Source organism: Furipterus horrens, unplaced genomic scaffold, assembly GCF_987537825.1.
Source record: "Furipterus horrens unplaced genomic scaffold, mFurHor1.1.pri manual_scaffold_10, whole genome shotgun sequence".
NCBI classification, from domain to species: domain Eukaryota; kingdom Metazoa; phylum Chordata; class Mammalia; order Chiroptera; family Furipteridae; genus Furipterus; species Furipterus horrens.
The window spans coordinates 67,836,537-67,854,052 of record NW_028327180.1 but is presented as its reverse complement, the minus strand read 5'-3'; positions in this window follow the sequence as shown (position 1 = coordinate 67,854,052).

Here is a 17,516-nt window from a genome sequence, read left to right as displayed (position 1 = left end):
GAACACAGGAGTGTGGACCTGCCATCTGAAGCCTCTGTGCCACTGAACTTCTCAACAGCCGGCAACAGCCAGTAGAACTGGGAGGGAGCCACGGTCTCTCTCCTCCCACCGTCTCTGGCCACATCACCACGCCGGACATCACCAATGGCCTGTTGGTCGCTGTTTGGCACTTTCTGCGTCTCTAGTCTGTTCTCTCCTCTCTTCATGCTAATTGCTATAGGTATCATGCTGAGTATTTTAAATACTTTATTATTTCATTTAATTAATGGAACAGCTTAATGAGACAGGCATTATTTTCATCCCCAGTTTTCACAAATGAGGGACTATAGCTCAGATTGCTATGGATCATGCAAGTGCCGCTTCTCGAGAGTCACCTACTTGATGTCTCATGTTTCAAAGGTCACAACATTAACCCTGGAACTACAAATACAGCATCGAGACCGCTGGTGGCAGCATTAAAAGCAAGGACTTTGGGAATATACAGCCCTCAGCTGCTGCTGATGTTTTTAGTTTGTTGGAAAATGGAGAAAATCATTGTGCCTACCTTTTATGGTTGACATGAATAAATTACATACTATGTATAAAGCCCTGGAACATAAGTTTCTGTGAAATAGTGGCTGTCAGTAATAATGCTAATAATACTCATTATGCAAGTAATAGTAACCAGGCTGTCTCACTTCCAGGGGCAGGGGCATCGCCCACGAAGGGTGAGCTCACGCAGCTGAGACCCTGTGGACGGAGCGTGCATGGAGGAGAAGCTGAGCCCAGCTCCCGAGGGGAAGCCCTCCGCCCTGGCTGTCTGGCTTGTGTTGAAAAGCAGAGTCAGCCTCTGATTACCTTGGCCCCAAACCCTTTCTCACCACGGTCCAGCAACTGAGAGATTAGGCATCCTGCTGGCAGCTGCTGCCATATTCTGAGCCAGTGTTTGAGCTGACTCCAAGGCTGGGACCCAGCTGCCCCATGGAGGGAAAGACGAGGATTTCACATGAGCAAAAACCTGAAATGGGGAAAATTGCTGTGGAAAGAGATGAAGTCATGGCTCCAAGCATTTCCTCCAGATTGGGGGGTGGAAGCCATGATTTCAAGATCTTTATGAACCAAAATCCACTATGAGGATGAATATTTAGAAGATGGCATAATTGAGGGAGTGTCATGTTTATTTGTCATTTGAACACATTTTCAATGTAGACAAGACATCTCAGGTATTATAATTTCTCCAGAAGAGGCTCAATCATTGGTTTTTATCTGGGGCATTATGGTCTGAGACTTGTAAGGAGCAATGTGCTCAATTTTTATACATTTTCTTGAATTTCTAGTACATTTAAATGTTTGCCCTAAAAAATAGCTTATTTACTAGTTATTTAGTGTCCATCAGCTACATTGTCCTATATAAATATGTATATTTATGGCAAAATGTTTGTGTATATTGCCATGTATGTAAACATACATTTATAAATATCGTCGGCAGCCGTTCGTCTCGAGAGACGATGGTGTAGCTTCTTAAGAGTCTATCTGCACCGCCGAGAATGGTTGTGCAGTCTGACTCGGGAGTGACACGGTATCTGTCTCCTCCCGTGTTGAATCGACATCTTGCGATGACGCTGGAGTGTCCTCTCCAGTGAAGCTGAAGCTACAGAGCCTGGGCAGGGTGATATGGAGGGTCTGCTGTTGCCCATGCAGCAGACCCCCCCTCTCTTCGCAGCTGAAGGGTCCAAGGGAAAGACGGAGTCAATACAGCTTGGCTTCAGGTGCGCCGCAGGAGTTGCCGGTGTTGACTACAACGTCAAACCGCCTTAGGGACTCCGGCTCCGGATTTTCTGTCGGGGTTTACTCCCTTAGCCTTTCCCCTGAAGAGGTATGCCGCAAGGCAGCGGAGGTTTTTTGGAGTCAGAGTTTTCCTTCTCTGATGTGCCCTGACTGGAAGATCGAACCAGCGACACTTAGCTCGCAGGCCGACGCTCAATCCACTAAGCCAAACCAGCCAGGGGAAATTTATAAATATATACATATAATATATACATATATTTAACCTCTTATTTATTTTTTAAAAAATAAGTTAAAAATTTTTAAGTTGATTTGAGAAAGAGAGAGAGAGAAAGAGAGAGAGAGAGAGAGAGAGAGAGAGAGAGAGAGAGAGAGAGATCACTTTGTTGTTCAACTTATTTACGCATTAATTGGTTGATTCTTGCATGTGCCCTTACCAGGGATTGAACCCGCTACCTTGGTGTATTGAGATGATGCTCTAACCAACTGAGCTACCTGGCCAGGGTATTGTGAGATAATTATAGATCCACTGGAAGCTGCAAAGTTTCTATAGAGATGTTCCTGTGTACGCATCACCCAGTTTTCTCCAGTGTCAACATCTTACCTAACTGTAGTATAATATCAACACCAGGAAACCGCTATTTCTACCAGGTATGTACAGCTCTATGTCACTTTGCTCCATGTATAGGTTGGAGTAACCACTCCCCAACTCCAGATACAGACTATTTTGATGTCGCATAGATCTTCTTCTTGCTACCCTTTTATAAAGATACCCATCCCCTTTCCTCCACCATTCCTAACCCCTGGGAACCACCAATTTGTTGTCCATCTCTATAATTTTGACATTTTGAGAATGTTATAGAAATGGAATCATATAGTAGGTGACCTTTTGAGATTGGTCCTTTTCACTCAGTGTTACGCCCTTGGGATGCACCCAAGTTGCATGTATCAGTAACTCGTTACTTTTTATTGCTGAGCAATAGCCTATGGTATGGTTGTTGCACAGTTTGTTTAACCACACTCTCCTCTTGAAAGGACATATTGGTTATTTCAGTTTTAGGAAATTACAAACAAAGCTGCTATGAACAATAAGGTACAGGGTTCGCTTAGATGAAAGTTTTCCTTTCTCTGTGTGAGTGTCCAGCAGCATGGATGCTGGGTCGTATGGTAAGTACATATATAGTTTTATCTTTAAGAAAGCACCAAAGTACTTTCCAGAGTGGTGGTCCACTGTACGTTTCTACTGCCAACATATGAGAGATCCAGTTTCTCTACACCCTTGCCAATATTTGGTATTATCACCATTTTTATTTTAACTGTGTTAATAGGTAAGTAGTAGCATCTTAGACCCTTAATTTGTATTTCTACCAGTTGCATTGCCAAATTTAAATAACCTTACTAGGACTAAATTTACACTTTTATTTTTAAAAAATTTAAATATGTCTATCAATTTTAGAGAGACAGAGAGAGAGAGGAAGGGGGAGAGTGAGTAACATTGGTGTGAGATAGAAACACTGATTAGCTGCCTCCCACATGAGCCCAGACCAGGGATTGAACCCAAACCAGGGATCAGACCCAAAACCTAGGTATATACCCTGACCTATATGAGCCCCCAACCTTTTGGTGAACAGGGTAATGCTCTAATCAATGGAGCCACACCAGCCAGGGCATAATTCACACTTTTAAATTGCACAATGTAATGGCTCTTAGTTTATTCACAGAGTCTACATTGCTCATGGAAAACAATTTTAGAACATCTTTATAACCCTTCAATGAAACTCCTTATCCCTTAGCCTTTACCCTCCAACTGTTACAGAAACAGGGGAGTCCAAAAACAAACCCCAGAGTTTGCGGCTGGGAGATAGGGAGCAGGAAGCAGCTTTCAGGATGCCCTTGCATGCCTGGAGCTAGGGGCTGGAAACATTGTTGCAAAGATCCGCTTTACTTCCAAGACTCAGGAAGATGGGAGGGATCTTGGACTGTGGGCTGGTACGGAAGAAGCAGACAGAGCCTACGTAGGGTTCTGTGAATGGTCAGAACTGTTTGCAACACCCACTGTGTGAGAGGACGCAGGGAGAGAGAGGAGGCAGGGAGTAAGAGAGAAGGAGCTGCGGACATTTTGGGCTGGCTCTGGCTCTAGGAAGCTCGCTCTCTCAGGCTTTCTCTGGCCCTCACGCCCTCAGTCTCTGGCTCTTGTGGGCTCCCTCCATCTGGCTTGGAGAAGGGGTCTCCAGGCTGCTTTAAGAAGAGGCTGTTGCCAGGCTGCTTTGAGAAGGAGAGGAGATCCATGCAGTTTGCAGGAAGAAGGCAGTTTACAAGGAGGCTGAGACAGTTCACAAGGAGGCTGAGACAGTTTACAAGGAGGCTGAGAATCCAGGAAGTTCTGCATTGAGAGCTGGAGGGCACCACAGCACAGAAAGGACCTCCCCAATCAGAACTGAGTGATTGGCAGCTACTGGTAAAGCTGACCTGTGCCTAGGAAGTAGGGAAATGGTGTTTCTGACTTTCCTAAGACTGGCCAGGTCTGGGAGGGGGAAGCAGGACTTTGTGTAAATAAACAATTCTTTTTCTTTTCACCAAACTCTGGTATTCAGAGTTATGATTCTGGCGGTGGGCAATTGGGCCCCTAACTAAACAGCCCGTGGGTTCTGTTTCAATCAGAGCAGCCCAGGGGTTCTGTTACACAACCTTCCACTCCACCCAGCCTTAGGGAACCACTAATCTATTTACCTTCTCTATAGATTTGCCTATTCTGGATTTCTTACATAAATGGAATCATACAATATACGATTCTTTGTGACAGTCTTCTTTTACTTAGGCTAATGTCTTCAAGATCTATCCATGTTGCAGCAGGTATTATTACTTCATTATTACCAAATAATACTTTAATGTATGGACATTTTACTTATCCATTCATCAGTTGATAAGATATTTGGGTTGTTCTACTTGTTTTGGCTCTTATTAATAAATGCTGCAATGAATATTCACGTGCAAGTTTTGGGGTAGACATGTTATTAGCGGTTTTGTGTATACACCAAGGAGTAGAATTGTTAGGCCATGTGGTGAATGGATGTTTAACCTTTTGAGGAAATAAAGATGGTTTTTCAAAACAGCTGCACCAGCTTACATTTTTGCCAGTAGCATATAAGGGTTCTACTTCCTCCACATTCTTGTCAACAGTTATCTTTCTTTTCTATTAGTCTTACTACTGCTGGGTGTGCAGTGGTATCTCATGGGAATCTGCATCTCCCTGACATCTAATGATAGTGAGCATCGTTTTATGTCCTAACTGGCCATTTCCATGTCTTCTTTTAGTGAACCATTTAGAACCTTTGCCTACTTTTTATTTGCTTTTTATAATTATTGAGTTTGAACATTTATTTCTATATTTTGGATACATGTCCCTTATCAGATGTATGATTTTCCAAATGTTCTTATTCTGTGGGTTGTCTTTTCATGTTCTTGAGAGTGTCTTTTGAAGCACCCAAGTTTTTAATTTTGATCATATCCAGTTTAAGTCTTTTTTCTTCTGGTGCAGTACCTAAGGAAGTACTGCCTAATCCAAGAGCATGAATATTTACACCTTTCTTCTACGGATTTTATAGTTTGAGCTCTTACATTCAGGTCTATGATACATTTTTGAGTTAATTTTTATATATGGTGTAAGGTAGGAGTTCAACTTCTTTCCTTTACATGTAGATATCCAGTTATCCCAGCACCATTTGTTAAAACGACATTTCTCCTCTCATTGAATTGTCTTGGCACTCAAATAAAAAAATCAATGAACTGTTTGCCATATATTTTAGACTTGTTTTTTTTTCTATCCAAAATCTCAGTTCCTGAAAATTAAGCAATTTAAGCTTCCAAATGGCTAGCTAATACTTGATCTACAAAAGCTCTAGGAGCTACAACTTTTAAATCTGTGAAGAGTCACTTGCTCTGTATTATAAATGAGATCCAGACACTTTTTAGAGTAACTTTATGTATGGATGAGAGGAAATACAGGGGAGAAGGGGAATAGAAAAAGAGGCAGGGATACATCACAATCCTAGAGGTCAACTTTTCTTTTTTTCAGTTGTGCCTTTAATTAGTTTGGGGTTTTGTTTGTTTGTTTTCCCTTTATTCTCCAGAGAATATAGCCTCATTTTGGTTAAAAATGCAGGACTTCGCATCAGACAAACATGGACTTATATACCAGACCTTTGTTACTTCCTACCTGTTTGATCTCTTCAAACTCCAGCTTCTTCTTTTGCAAAATTGGGATAATAATTATGGCTACCTAATGGATTATTGTATTACAAAATACAAATAAATGGCACAGTGCCATACATATTAAAATATTATTATTACTTCCTCTATCCAATATACAAACTTGTCCTGTATTCTATTCCTTTGGATTCTGCTCTGTAAAATGAGATAATCTGCTAATATGATTTTAAATTAAAAAAATCTTACCTGCCACTTAGTAGGTTTGAAATTTTTTTCTTTTGGGGGAATAAGGAAGATTTCGATTGCTTTTATGCTTTCATTTCCTGAGTGTATTACAAGCTGTATTAAATTACTTTTACTATTTGGAAGTTGTAAGGGTCCTAAAGTCACAGTTAGTTATTAAAATGTGCTGGAAAGGGCAAAAGTCCAGGAATCTGCAAAACTCCACAGCCTTTCCACTTACTGCCTCTGACTGTAGGCAAGTTGCTTCCGTTCTGTAAGCCTTAAAGTCATCACTTGTAAAAATGGGGGTAAAATATCAGCCAGGACTGTTGTACAGAGTTGCTCTGACATTCAAAGGTGGTAAAAGCTAAGCATAGCTTTTAAAATGATAAAGCTTGCTACATCTGCAAGATGATCTTATTATTTTGTTGCAATACACAGCAAAGTGAGCTCTTTGACAAATAGCAATTAATTTTTGGTTATTTTTCATCAATATTGTACTATAGTTAACATGGCATGGCCAAAAGCTTTGGCTATGAAACAAAGCAGAGAGTCAAATACAGAAAGCATAGTTCTCCAGCAAGATTCTTAAATGCTTTGAAGGGTTATTGCTCATCGTTTTTTGGCTTTCTTTTCTGAAACCTTAGTGGGCTGGCTCACTCAATGCTTTCTTTCTTAGTGGCCCGATCTTTGAGAACAGGAAATAGATGAACTCGACTTATAATTTTAAGGGCTTTAATTTTAGGGCCAAAGAAATTATTCCACAGGCTCTGGTCTGGTCATTTAAGAAATACGATACTCGTGTGTGTGTGTGTGTGTGTGTGTGTGTGTGTGTGTGTGTGTTAACAGCAAGCATTTTAAGTTCACTGATTCTTACATTTTAGTGTCAGATTCTTCTTTTAATTTTAAAATTATTTTCAACTATAGCTTATATTCAATGTTATTTTGCATTAGTTTTTGGTGTATATCACAGTGGTTAGGCAATCATATACTTTATAAAGTGTTCCCCCCAATATTTTGAGTACTCATCTGGCACCATGCATAGTTATTACAATATTATTGACTATATTTCCTATGCTATAGTTTACATCTCATGACCATTTTGTAACTACCAATCTATACTTCTCAATCCCTTCCCCTTTTTCACCCAGCTTCTGAACACTTCTCCCCTCTGCATCAGGTTCTTTTGCTAAATTCAAGTATACTGAAATTACTCGCATGTATTTAAAAATAAGATCTCTTATAGAACTCCATTTCCCTACAAGTAGCTTCAACCTTTTCCCTTCCACCTGTATATTTACACAGAAAGCCACATAGCATCTTGTCCACCTAATGATTGACTAAGTCACTGGCCACTGGTAATTGAACTCTATCCCCACCCCTCTCCCCTCTCCTCCCACACAGGTGGGGGTCGGACTGAAAGTTCCAAACCTCTAATCACATGGGTGGTTCTCCTGGTAACTGGCCCCTACCCTGAGTGGGGTCCAAAAGTCGGCTCCTTAATGTAACAAAACACATTTATCACTCACAACACTTAGGCAGTTCCAAGGGTTTGGGGTCCTGTGAGCCAGCAACTGTGGCTGAAGACCGAATAGCTCGTAAGCCACAATAGTGCAGTGAGTCACTTTCACAGTCATTCTCTTTCAGACACAGCCACACGTGCCACGTGGTAGCCATTCAATACATTAGTAAAAAAATGAAGGAATAAACAAACGAATAAACAAATTATGTTTAAGGTCCCATCCAGGTCTTAAAAAATGACTCTTGTGGTGTACACAAATTAAAAATTAAATAGTTCATGCTCAAGGTACGTGACCACAGCGGGGCTTTCTAGCGGCCTCCTGTGGTAATAGGAGGTACTGCATTAATTGTCACTCAGGCTTCCCAGAAGTGGCTTGGTGCTGGCATTTGGCCCGGGATTTTCCCGGCTACTTGTTTGCTCCTCTTCTACCGCCTACCAACCCTGGCCTGAGCAGGAAGACTTTTCCTTGGTCCTCCACATAAATCACTGCTTATTCACTTAACATTGCAATGGTCTGGCTGAATACATTTTGCTTGGCTTTGTCAGAAAGTGCCAGGAGACAGGCTGGATTGTGAAGGCAAGGATGTCTAGGGTAAGAAGCCCACACCTGCTGTCTCATATTTTATTCCCTTATATTAACCTTTTGTACTGTATCCGTTTATACTCAGAAATGAACTGAAAACAACGAATAATAAAAATGTGATTTATTAAGTCTATTGAGTGAACCCTTATATACCAGCCACCCATGAAAACTTTTTGTAGCAATCCTGCTATGTATCTCATTTACTTCCTACAGCATCCCAACAAAGGAAATGAACTTACTGTCCTATTTGACAAATAAAGAAGGGCAGGTTTCAAACGGTTCAGCTATCACTCATGACACATACCTAGTGCTAGAGATAGGACTGGGACCTGGACTGTCTTTTATACACATATTGCCTTTTATAACAGAGTAGAAAAAAAAAAAAAAGGTCAGAAAAGAAATGGCCAAGATAAACCGGGTGCCTGCTTTACTTCTATCAGTGATCACGTAAGATGAAGTCAAAGCACCTGGCTAATTTTGAACTGGGCCTTCCCGTACCATAACCTATATACCTGGGGAGATGCCAGCACTGAAAAACAAGGATCCTGTGTCAGTTAGAGGGACATGAAATGCCGTTTATGGTTACGAATGGCAGACTCATGGGAAAAAGCTTATCTAGCTGATGATTTGGACAAACAACAAGAAATTATTGCTGTTTTCATTCTTGTACTTCTTGGGAGGTAAATGTTTTTATAAGGACTGACCCCTATTTTTCTTTTAAAAGTTCTTTATGAAACATAATATGTTTGGCAAAGCTGTTTAAAACATAGCACATGTAAAAATTCAAGTGCATTCACACCATCAGAGAAACTCTAGACACAATAATAGACCGTCCCTTGTCTGGTCTCTGGGGAGGACTTGCTTTGGAGGTAGACAATTAGGGAGTGAATCTAATGAACTGCCTTGACCCCTTCTGTCTGGCGGCTGAGAGAGTCTGGAATATTTGGAGACTGAATAATTGGTTGCTATGATTCCCTGAGGCTTTGTGTTTGCAAATGAATTTGCTGCCTGGCTGAAGACAACCACCCAGCCTCCCTGAAATAAGCAGAGGCTGCAAAAACCAAGGTGGTGAAAAATCATGCCAGAAGAGCGGCCCAGGCAGTGCTTATATTTAGATTATTGCTTTCATATGATGTGTGGAAGAGAAACACAAAACCAAGAGACACAAAACACGCCATAAAATCGGTTTTGGGTTTCCCTTGAACTGACACTTTTCCCCGGACTTCTGGATAAATGCTGCCCTCCTGTGGTCAGATAGTAGAATACAGGAGAATAGAGACCTTTACCAGGAAGATACCGTGAAGCCATTAGGGGCTGTGTTTGTTTTTTTGTATGTTTCTCGGAGAGCTTTTGGTTTACAGAACGAAACTCTCCTTGAAAATAAGGAAGGAAGGAAGAGAAATGAAGCAAATAACAAACAAAAGCCCAGAAACAACAAAATAACTTTCAAAAAAGTCCTATTTCTACCTTCATAGAGCCCTTTCTTTTTTTTTTAATCCTCACCCAAAGACATGCTTTAATTTCAGAGAGAGGGAAAGGGAGGGAGAGAGAGAGGAAGAGAAACATCGATGTGAGAGAGGAACCATTGGTTGCCTTTTGTCCATCCCCAAACCGGGGCTTGAACCTATGACCCTAAAGTTTAGGGGACGACACTTCAACCAACTGAGCCACACCCATCGGGGCCACAGAGCCTTCTTCTGTCATCCAAACAAGGAGTGACTCCTCCCTCCACGGTCCAATACATAAGCAACAGAACTGGAATAATTCAGTGAGACTCTGCTGGTACTAGGAACTGTGTTAGATGCTGAAGATTGAAAACTGAAAAGGGCGTATTTGCAGGCTTTAAAACAACTCAGATTTAATTGGGCATATAACTGGGAGTGAACAGAACAAGTGATTTTACTATACAGGGTAAATTACAAGACAGGTACACAGAATGCTTTGAGACAAAAGATATTTTGTCCAACTCTTGAAGAAAATTTTGGCTAAGTTGAGTCTTCAATATGAGTAAGACTAATTCAGGACATAAATGGCCATGCTAAGGAGAGATTCTGAATATTATCTTCTAGAGCTGGGCTGGATGAAATAACAGCCTGGTGTTGGCTGCAGTGCCTTACCCACTCCCAAATCCTATGTTTGTTGCGTCTTTAGTTCCATTTGAGAGTTCACGTCATGTAGGCATGGGAAACCAAGGAGGAATTTTAAAGACAAAAACAACCTGGTACAGTCTGCACATTAAATCCAGCTGGAAACAACAAGTAGCTCCAACTTAGTGATGGGATTCCATCCCAGGAAACCCACTGTAAATTGCAAACACTGTGAGTAAAAAATGCATTTACTACACTTAATCTACCAGACGTCATGGTTCAGCTTCGCCTACCTTAAACGTGCTCACAACACTGACATTAGCCTGCAGCTGGGCAAAAGCATTTCACACAAGGCCTATTTCATAACAACGTTGAATAGCTCTTGTCCTTATTGAATACAGTGCTGAAAGCGAAAAACAGAAATGTTGTATACGTACTCACCACCGACACACAGCGGCCAGCACACTGGCCCGCAGACAGGCAGACGGGAGGGGGGTGTCAAAATATACAACGATGTCAGAAAGGCGCAGGTAACACAGCACCTTGTTACCCTCGTGATTTTGTGGCTGACAGGGAGCTGAGGTTCGTTGCTGTGGCCCAATATCACTAGCCTGGGAAAATGTCAAAATCCAAAATTCCAAGAACAGATTCTCCTGAATGCATATTACTCTTGCACCCTCGTAAAATCAAAACAGCGTAAGTGAAACCATCGATAAGTCCGGAACCAGCTGAATTTCAAGAGGGCACAGCTGGAGGTAGTTCATTTAATGAGGGAGCCGCTGAAAGAGTTCAGGTGAGATGCTCTTACAAGTGATGGAGAATAGAGGACAGGTTGGAGAACTAAAATCAATAGCACTTGTGAAGGACTCAACATGGAGAGTGAGGAAAACACGGGAGAGAATGAAGCTCATGAGTCCATTATAATTCCATCTGGCATCTGTCACCGAGTTGGGGAGCACAAGAGGAGCAGGTCTGAAATGAAAGCTGAACCCAGGACACTTAGTGGTTGGTGGTATCCGGTGGCATTTAACCTCCTGTTTTAACTGCTGTTTCACTGTTTCAGGGCCTTACCTGTCTTATTTTGCTTTAAGTTCATGAGAGCAAGGAACACATCTTGTCTCCATATTTCTAGGATCCCTTTTGAGAAAGCACTCTTAACAAATTGCTAAAAATGTCCTTGTAAAAATAAATGAGCATGTTTCAATGTTTTATGTACTTCACAATTAAAGCGACCAGTAGAACAACTGAGCCTATTTAAGAAGGATTTAAAGGATGTCAAAAATATGCTGATATGAGGGCAATATGTTAGAAACCAAAGTGGTATATAGAATAAAAGCATAATCTTTGTTTTTTTTTTCCCTCTATCACACACAAAAAATACATCACACCTTACCAATTTTCTGTAAGTTAGCCTCTGACTTCACAGAGTTGTAAAATATCTGGGCTCTCATCAATTGTTATATTTCCCAAGGATCAAATGACTTTCCAATTGACATATTAGAAAGCACTCAGAAGTGGAATCATAAAGGTAAACACACACACACACTCACCACTTTGCCTTATTTCCAAGCTTTAAACATTTTTCTACGTACTTTCCTAAAGGATCTCTAAGAATACTTAATGTGCATTTTTAAAATATTGCATTTATATCCTGTGGCTGTACAGAAATAGATTTGAGGTGGTCTAAATTCAAGGGAAAATTAAAGTAAAGCAAAGGCAAAATAATAAAATCAATAAGGTAAAAAGAAATTTAAAAAAAATGATAAGATGCCATAATTAAATTTTAGATTTATTCATGCATTTCTAGGCAGTCAGGGAAAAATCATTTACAGAGTAAATTATTTATCTGTTATCATAAAGGAATAAACATCGTGTTCTGCGGTGGTTGGTATTTTGTTTTGTTTATTCCTCCTCCTAAATTCTAAAAAAGAAAAAAAAGGTGTCAGAGTTTCACATAATAGATGCATGCCATGGCCCTTGTTCTCAAGATTTTTATGGTATAATACTTATAGGGAAAGATTACCAATGACTATTTGTTATGAAATTTTTGATCAAAACCCAAGACTTCATATTCATAAGTGCATCTACATGTGAAAAAAATGCATTTGTTAAGAACAAGTTTTTATTTGGAGCATTTTCAGTGAGAAAAACGCCTTCCCAATTCACCTTCACATGTCATATGAAACTACAAAGTTGCTTAAATAAAAAGAGAATTCTTCATTGGTCATTTGGCACAAATTTTTATGGAGTGTAATTAAAGATTGCATCCTTGCTCTTTATGGGGTAGGTCAACAGTTGACAACATAGCTGCACTTCCGTGACTGCCTTGTTCCCCTGTAGGGCCGAGGCAGAGCTGTGTCCTGAGCCCAGAGGAACAAGCCTCTGTGTGGGCTTTGTCTGAACCTTGGGGTGTTGACAGTCTCACTGCCATATAGTAGAAGGTGTCCCTCACCCCCTTTAGCATCTCCAGAAGTCACTGAGGTACTTCCCTCTGGAGCTAGAAGAAGCCAGTGGAGTTGTTGACTGGATAGCATATTTGAGTTTTATACCATAATTGGAGTTAATCAAAACTGAGCTTTTCATTTATAAAATTAGACAGAATTCATAGTAATAATGGCCCATTTTGTGATATATTTATAGACTTGGTACATTTCTCACAGAGACTCAGTCAGTGGTAAACCTTCATCCAATGGCGTAGATTGTGGTGTCTTGAGGACCAGAGCTAAGTCTTACTCATCTCTGTTTTACAGATCTGACATGGCATGAAGCTGGTTCCTATAAATGGGTAACCAAACATTGTAATGAACTGATGAGCAACACTTTTTGCTAGTTCAAGATAAGAGGTTACAATAGAAAGAAGCACCTGCTTTGCATGGATTTTTCAAGCCCACTGCCAAATACTGTAATTATTTTTAATAGTTATTAACAGTGACTTACAAAGTTGTACCTCATCCTGTTCTTAATTTGTCTAATGTACACAGAGGTTGCTTTCTGCATTGCGCTCTTTGAGGGAAGACCTGTACATTCCAGGCCATAAGAAGGGGCACACAGATAATGAATACTTATGTACTTGTTAACTTTTTACATCTAGTGGCTCTACAAGGTAGAGGGAAAAAAGTTGGTGGATAAAGGAAAAGAATTAATATCTAGAATAAGGATGCCCAAAGCTGGCAAGATTCTCTCCCGAACTATCCTTAGAGTAGGCATGCTAATGATCATCACTCTCTCCTTCTGAGTGTAAACTCTGCCTTGGACTCCTCACCACAGAGTCCCTCGCAGGCAGAATAAAGATTTCAGAGTGGATAGATGAGAAGAAACCTATTTACTATCCTTTATGTAGAGTTTGTTCCCTGACACTATACAGATAGTCCTGACTTGCCTCCTGCCTTATTTTTTGAAAGTAGGTAAAGAGTTCAGTTAAAAACAAAAACCTATGAACAATACAAGATAAAGTTTTTAAAAATGCAGTTTGTTTTATTTTATATAAACTAAAACACCAGAGATGATTGATTCCTATATTAAATACATAAATTATAAAATAACCATTCATAAAACTTTACATACAATAAGTTGATTCCAATCTCTATGGTATTACATACAATATATGTACATGTTCAGTGTACTTCAGAGGATCATTCTGGTGAAACCCAGTCCATTTATATTTTTCTTCCATTAGTAAACAAGCACTGAAGCAATATATGGAGTCATGCTAATGCAATGTAGAGAAAGAACCCCAGCTGAGGCCGGTGGTCGGATGGAAGCTCTGAGAAATGGGCCCCCTGGCTACGTGTATAGAGTAGACTTCTGGGGAATTATGTATTCCAATGCATCGGCTCTTTACTTGAGTTCCCACAGAATTGGATCTTGAAGGTTAAAACATGCATGAACCCGCCTGCAAATGGGATTTTTAGCTAATAAAAATATGAGACTTTTGGGTAATATTAATACTGTAGATTGTGCTAGACTTACTGTTGCTCTTCCCAGAAAGCCACTGGCATCACTGCAAGGCTGGTTAATGGGTCTGAGTAATTGGAAAACCAATGAGTAGTTCTTTGCCTCGGTCAACAACAGGGAATAGCAGTGGGGAAAAGAAAGGGGAGGCGGAGGAAGAGAGACAGGCAAGGAGGGGAAGAGCAGACACTAGATGTCAAACAAAAACAAGAGTTACCCAGCAGCCTCGGAAAAACCCCTCCCCTAAGTCCTCAATCCTAGGACAGAAGTAGATATTTAGTAAGTACTCACACCATCATATTATGTACAGAATATATATGTGTAGATATGTACATCATATATTTATAAAAGTGTTCAGACTTTGATCTGCCTATTATGGATAATGGGGGGAAATAGGCACATTTTGTGAGCTGTCAATCAAATATAAGTGATCATTATTAATGGATGTTGGAGAGCTGCTTTTGAGAAATTGCATTATTCACAATTTAGCAAGTTTGTGGAGTCTTGATTGTAGGCAAAGTTGAACTCAAAGTCATTTATCTATACCACTTCCACCCTACATAACTTTGATGTAACAAGGAGGAAAATATAAGCATGGCTACAAAGACCTCAATGCATTAACATAAAAGCCAAAAAAATAGGAACTTCACCCAATCAACCACTTGTACTTCTGGGTTTGATATTCTATGTTGAATACAGCAAACGATAATCCTTATCTTTGCCACATGGCCCCCTGAAGTATATCTCTAGCAATTTCAATTAAACATTGGACTCAACAATAGAAGATTTATCTAGGACGAACTAAACTGCCAAACTAAAGGCAGCAATGGAATGTGAATCTTGCCCTACCTAGTACTCAGATGGAATCATAGAGGTTCAGCCTTCCATTATGTATGAATCCTCTTGCCGATATGCCTGAAATTCATTCTCAAGACAATATATTATATAAAAATGACAAGGCAGTTGAACAGAATGGAAGCTTTCCTCCCTAAACACCATATGACCTACTTTTTGAACAGAATGAAGCTTTCAGCTTCAACACCATGTGACATACTTTTTTTCTTTAGAAAGTAGAAGTCCACTTAAGGAAAGGCTTGGGCCCATTCTGGACACATTAACTCATTACATACACAGTAATCTAAGATTTGCTTTGATTTCTGATCTCTTAAAATGTATATTGAACTTTTTCAATACAGTAGATAAGTTCTTATCTTATATATTCTGTGCCACTCTTTGACATATCAAAAATGCAATTAAAGATTGAAAAATAAAATGTCTATGCTTTCCATCTATTTTCATGAAACACAACACACATAATCCAATTTTTTGAACATCAACACAAAACTGATGAATATTATTCTTAGTTTCCATAAAAACATAGGTAGGTTAAACAGACTTGCTTCACTTTAAAACAATAAACTTATGAATTACATTGAAGACACTGAATATATATAAATTACACAATGGTTTTACAGAAAAAGTTGACAATAAATTGGCAAAAAGGAACAAGTTTGCCAGAGATTTACTTTAAACTGAAAACATAATAACTTAAAATAAAATACTGTAGCAAAAATTATTTGGCAAAACTTTTTTTCTTCTATTACTAGTGGAGAACATATGTCCCTTCTCCTCCAGGGGCTCTCTACCCACCTGCCCTCTAAATCATTTTTACCCTCCTGCAGACCCACGGCACATGCATGAAGTTATTTGTGAGTGGAAGTAAAATAAAGCAAAATGTATTCTTTCATTTCTAAAATCTCACTATTTGCAATAATTTTACTTATATGATATAGGTTGAAAGGGATCTTATACTTATTTCCAGCAAGTTCTAGTGTTTCCAAAAATAAAACTTGGGTGGCATCTTAAAAAGTCAACTTAGTAATAGATGCTTTCTAGTATCATACCCAATAGTATTATAATCAAATACAGTCTTCCATTTTTCCTTTTTATCATAAAACTTTTCCTGTCTTAAAAAACTAAATTGGGGCTTTTATTTTTATCTCAAACCATCTTTTAATATTGTCAGCTGTCTTTACTTTCCAAGAGATGAAGATTTTAAGAAAAATTAAGTAAATGGACCCTGAAAAGTGCTGTTCTGATTGCTAACCCATTGGTCAAATGTGGCAGGTTAGTTAAGGTGCAGAAATAAAGATCAGAGTGGGGATTACCTGCTCTTTGTAAGAGGTGGAGCCACAGTAAACCACTCCATCATTCATGAGATGCTCTTTTACTATCGCTGAACATCATATGCTAGGGCAGCATTCACTTAGATACGGTCAGTTGCCATGGATCCATGCATGACTGTGACATACATTTACAATTTTGCTAATGTTTTTTATAATTGTCAAAATGGATAACAGAGAAATGTGCCTATAAAAATATTTGGTCTTAGCCAATAATAAGTTTGAAGATCATAAGTAAGATTAGGTAAAAATATCACCTCTTAGCCTAAAGTCTAGAGAAGATTGCTAATCTCCTGGGTGTTAAGCAATGAGAGACCCTTCCTTTTGCATTTTTCCTAAACACATCTAAAGCTGCTGAGAGCCATCCTAGCTGTCACTGCTCTTGTATGACATCTGTGTGTGATGCAGTGATTTATAGAAGACAACATATGATTCAACTACACTATTTTTACAAATGTTTTTAATCATTTAAACCATGGTGCTTGGATATAAAATTCAACTATAAGTTTCTTGGTGAGGAAAGCAAGATGAAGAGAAGGCAAGTAGGTTTGGTGGAGGAGGAGTATGAACTTGCTCAGCTGGACCCTGGATTGACAACAAAGAGCAGTGAAAGAGAAAAACTGAAGATATGGAAGAGTAATTTATCCTCTTCCAGGATTTGAAAGGGTGGCGTCCCATACTGTGGTGGTGCCCTAGTTCATACCGCCTGCATGACGCATCTGCTACTCATATTCAATCTGTAACCTACCCAACTAAACAAAGACTCAGGCAGAAGGATAGTTATTTTGTATATTCCCAGGGGGACACATCACTGGATCTTCCCACCAAATGAAAGGGGTGATCAGGTTAATTATGGGATGTAATCAGTTTATTACATCTGGCTCTCTGATGATCAAGTGGAGTTTTGGATCATGGCAGGCATAAGCAAGGAGGGGAGCTGGAGGATGCTCTTTGCTGAAATGATGGATTCTTCTATCTTGCTCAATAGCATGGGG